A 5,590-nucleotide genomic window follows, 5' to 3' on the forward strand; every position below is an offset into this window, starting at 1 on the left:
ATGTCCTCATAAAATTTGTTTGGAAGGATTCCCACTTCTATTTGTTGGAAGAGCTTGAGAAGGATTAGTATTAATTCTTTAAATGCTTGGTGGAATTCACCGATGAAGCTGTCTGGTCCTGGACTTTTCTTATTTTGGAGGTTTTTCATTACTGATTCAGTCTCCTCACTAGTAATTAGTATGTTCAGATTTTCTATTTTTTCATGCTTCAGTCTTGTAGGTTATATGGTTCTAGGACTTCTTCCATCTCTTCTAGTTTGTGCAGTTCATTGGTGTATAATTGTTCAGCATACTCGCTTATGATTCATTGTGTGGTACTAGTTGTAATATCTCCTCTTTCACTTATAATTTTATTTATTTGAGGCTTCTCTTTTTTTAAGTTTAGCAAATGATTTGTCATTTGTTTCTTTTTTAAAAAATCAGCTCTTCATTTTTTTTAATGTTTTCTATTATCTTTTTAGCCTGTATTTCATTTCTTTCTGCTCTGATCTTTATTTCCCTGCCTTCAGCTAACTTTGGGCTTAGTTTGTTCTTTTCCTAGTTCCTTGAGGTGTAAAGTTAGGTTGTTTGAGATCTTTCTTGATTCTTAGTGCAGTATAAAGTTCCCTATTAGAACCGCTTTTGCTCCATCACATGTCTTGGTGTGTTGCATTTCTATTTTCATTTGTGTCAGAATATTTTTTTTATTTCTGTTTGGTTTTCTTCTTTGACCCATTGGTTGTTCAGTAGCATGGTTTTTAATCTCCACATATTTGTGAATTTTCCACTTTTCTTCTTATAATTGATTTCTAGTTTCATAGCATTGTGACCAGAAAAGATGCTTGATGCAATTTCAGTCTCCTTAATCTTAAGACCTCTTTTGTGGCCTAACATATGCTCTATTTTGGAGAATGATACATGTGTACTTGAGAATATGTATTCTGCTGCCCTTGGATAGAACATCATAATGTATCTAAGTCCATCTGGTCTAACGTATCATTTAAGTCCAGTGTTTCCTCATTGATTTTCAATCTGGATGAAATATCTATTGTTGAAAGTGTGGTATTGAAGTCCCCTATTATTGGATTACTGTCTCTTCCTCCCTTAGGTCTCGTTTCCCATCCCCCCACCACCACTGGCCACGCTGTGCAGCTTGCAGGATCTTAGTTCCTCAACCAGGGATTGAACCCAGACCCCAGCCGTGAAAGCACCAAGTCTTAACCACTGGACTGCCAGGGAGTACCCTCAGGTCTGTTAATAAATGCTTTATATATTTAGGTGCTCCAATGTTGGGTGGATAAATATTTACAATTTTTTATTCTCTTGTTGGATTGACCCCTTTATCATAATATAATGACCTTTTATCTTCCTACGTCTGTGTCTTAAAGTCTATTTTGTCCAATATAAATATAGCTACCCTGCTTTCTTTTGGTTTCCATTCATGAGATATTTTTCCATTCCTTCACTTTCAGTCTCTATGTGTCCTTAAACCTGAAGTGATTCTCATGTATGCAGCATATAATTGGGTCTTTTTTTTTTTTTCCTTTCAGTCATTTAAGGTTACTATTGATAGATATGGACTTACTATTGCCATTTCGTTCATTGTTCTCTGGCTGTAATTCCTTTGTTCCTTCATGTCTTGCTTTCTTCTTTTGTGGTTTGATGATTTTTTTTGTAGGGGTGTGCATAGACTCCTTTATCTTTTGTGCATCTACTATAGGTCTTTGCTTTGTGGTTACCATGAGGCTTATATAAAACATCTCGTATTTATAACAGTATATTTTAAGCTATAACAACTTAATTTCAAATACTTAAGTTCTACACTCTACTCCCCCCTCCATTTTATGTTTTTGATGTTACAGTTTACATATTTTTACCTTATGTATCCATTAAAAATTTTTGAAGTTATGTTTTTTTTTTTTTTTTCTGTACGCGGGCCTCTCACTGCTGTGGCCTCTCCCGTTGCGGAGCACAAGCTCCGGACGCGCAGGCCCAGCGGCCACGGCTCACGGGCCCAGCCACTCCGCGGCATGTGGGATCCTCCCAGACAGGGGCACAAACCCACGCCCCCTGCATCAGCAGGCGGAACCCCAACCACTGCGCCACCAGGGAAGCCCTATGCTTATTTTTAATCATCTTGTCTTAGCCTTCACACCAGAGTTATAAGGATTTACCCACCACCATTACAATAAAGTATTCTGAATTTAACTATATATTTATCTTTACCAGTGAGACATACTTTCAAAGGTTTGTCACTAATTAGCATCCTTTGATTCAGGTTGAAGTCCCTTTAACATTTTAATAAGGCTGGTCTAGTGGTAATGAACTCCTCCAGCTCTTGCTTGTCTGGGAAACTCTCAATTCTGAAGGACAGCTTTCCTGGATAAAGTATTCTTGATTGGCAGTTTGTTTGTTTTTTCTTTCAGTCCTTTTGAATATATCATACCACTCCCCTCTGGCCTATAATGTTTCTGCTGAAAAATCTGCTGATAGTCTTATGGGGGTTCCTTTGTTCATGACAAGTTTTTCTCTTGCTGCTTTTAAGATTCTCTGTCTTTAACTTTTCACAATTTAATTATAATGTGTCTCCATGTGAGGGCTCTTTGGATTTATCTTTTTTGGATTTCTCTGTGCTTCCTGAATCTGGTCTGTTTCTTTCTCCAGGTTAGGAAAGTTTTCAGCTGATATTTTTTATAAGATTTCTGCCCCTTTCTCTTCTACTTCTGGGACCCCCTATAATGCATATACTTTTTTGCTCACTTGATGTTGTCTCATAAGTCCTTTAAGCTGTCTTTACTTTTTTTCTTTGCTCCTCTGATTGGATAAATTTCACTGCCCTGTCTTTGAGTTCACTGATCCTTTCTTCTACTTGTCTGCTGCTTAACTCCTCTATTGAATTTTCAATTCGGTTAGTGTATTCTTCAGCTCTCTGATTTGTTTGGTACTTTCTTATATTTTCTACCTTCTTTGAAATTCTCACTTTGTTTAAACATTGTTCTCCTGATCTGTGAGCATCTTTATGACCATTATTTTTAATTCTTTATTAGGTAAATCACTTATCTCTGTTTCATTGAGATCTGTTTCTAAAGTTTTATCTCATTCTTTTGTTTGAAACATATTCCCATTTCTTCATCTTCCTTGACTGTGTTGGTTTCTGTACCTTAGATAAAAGAGCCACCTCTCTCAGTCTTGACAAAGTGATCTTAGGTAAGAGAACCTTATACATCAGCCTGACCAGAGCTCTTTATCTCTTAAACATTTGTGATTTTCCATGCTGCCTTCTTTGTTCTTAGTGGCTCCCAAAGGGGAAGACTACAGTCTGTACCTAGATGCAAGTTGATTGAAAGCTGTACTTGTAGGCAGCAACTGGGAAAGTATGTAGTTAGGGCCCTCTCATGGAGAAAACTAGGAGATGGGCTTTTTTGCATGTTGCCTCTGCACTGGGCCCAGGTGTATACCCTTGGGAGGTGTGGGCAGGGCTGCTATACCCATTAATGACTGATTCTTTGCTACAGTTCTGTGGCACCCATAAGTATAAAACCTGCTGGCTATCAGAGCCAGGTGATCCAGGGGCCTCTCCCTTCAGTGGCAGCTGCAAAAGCAATGTGTACTGCACCAGATGTGTACTGGGCTCAAGTGAGAACATAGAGGTGGTATCTGCTGGCTTCCCCAGTCTCCAGGGAGGATGCCAATCAGCTCCTAAATGCATGCTAAATTCTCATGTCATCCTTCATAAAAGCCACTTCTTCTATGACCCTCTTTGGATTCTCCATAACTTCATTTTGAGTAATCTTCTTTACATGGAATAGTTCTTGTCCTATTTTAACACTTTCTGCCTTGATGTCTAATAATTTGTGATATACACCAGCCATCTTTTACTTTGTAATTGGGTTTTTCAGCTTTTATCTTCTATAGTAATTTAAAATGTGGAACTCCTTTTTACATTCCAATGGCATTTCCCTTTATTTAGCATATATATATATATATATATATATATATATATATATATATATATATATTTTAACCCTTGTTTCACCCCTATCTTCCCTTGCTCCCTAGTCAGTCCTTAATCATTTTTTAAAAATTTAACTTTCACACTCCCAAATTCTTGATTATTCTTTCCATGTGCTGATAAACCTTTGTCATTTTTGGAGGAAACATCACAGTGCTACATTTTCTAAGCTTTTGCATGCCTAGACACTCCTTCTAGTATCTTTATCACTCTTACTCCATTAAAAATATGTAGATGTTGGTCACTTGTCTTCTGACAGTTATAGAAATAAGGACTAAGGTTACCAATTTTTCTACCTAGCTGTTTGAAGAATTTTTTTCTTACTGTCTTTTCCATAGAACATTAGTGTGATTCTGTTAATTCTGTTAATGAAATAAGGCCTTCTAAATCTGCACTTAGTAAAAATCTGAGTTTTTCTCTTACATTGTAATTATTGCTTCAGAGTACCTTTCTTTTTCCTTTTTAATAAATACCATTTACTTGCTGGTTCTATGTCTTTTCTTTTTCTCTCTTCATTTACTCCCAGATTTAAGTTTTCCAGATGACTGACTTTTGGATTCGTTGTTAATTCTGCTCATCTTCAATGAAGTATTCTAAATATTTTGGGTTGGATTTTTTTTTCCCCATGTATTTTACCCAGTTCCTCTTACAGTTACGGCAGCTACTTATCTGAGACTGAGAAGCCAAACATACTGAGTTAAGAACTTGGGCTCTGGAGTAAGACTGCCTGGAACTGAATCCATCTCAGCTACTCACGAGGTATTTGACCTTGAGAATTTATTTTACCACTCCACGCCTCAATTTCCTTATTTTTATAGGAGGGATAATAATGGTACCTACCCTATCGAGTTTTTGTGAGGATTAAAGGAGTTAATACAAATAAAGACTCTAGGACACTACTTAGCACATAATGAGCTGCAAAAGGGAGCTGTAATTACTATACAGATATTTTTGAAAGTAGTCTTTCTTTGAATCTTAAGAACAATTTTTTTCCATGTTATCTTTTTTTTTCCTTCAACGATAAGTATTCACTGAATAATTCACTGAATTATTTGCCATGAGATAGATGTAATACCACTTTTCTGTCCTCTCTACTCCCCAACTATTGTCAACATCAACTTAAACAGGTTTCCCTTCTCAGAACTGCAGCTGAGGTTGGTGTGCATAGCCCCTGCCTACAGTGTGTTTTTTTTCTAGATGAGATGCAACTCAAGATACTTGTGCTGCATTTTCTTCTGCTTAAGAACAGGCATTGTGGCATAATGAAAGTGACGATCTCTTCCCTTCAGAAATCCATTCAGTTGAGCAGTTTAGTTTCCACCTTCTTTCCCACTCTTTGTGCTACTGTAGTAATTCAGAGCAAAAACCCTAACCCCCACGCCCAAACAAATTCTGAATGATGAGGTTATGAAAAATTGCACCCACTTCAGACCTGAGCACACGGGTTCCTCCTGTTTCTAGCAACACTACAGTCTTTGGCTTCTTGACTAATGATATGAGGCATTCCTAGTTTGCACAGAATAACTGCTCTTACTTTGAAGGGTCTATTAAATCTAAATTAGTGATAGATAACATTCACTTAATCTTTAACAGTCCTCA

This window comes from Grampus griseus (assembly GCF_964374135.1).
Source record: "Grampus griseus genome assembly, chromosome: 8".
NCBI classification, from domain to species: domain Eukaryota; kingdom Metazoa; phylum Chordata; class Mammalia; order Artiodactyla; family Delphinidae; genus Grampus; species Grampus griseus.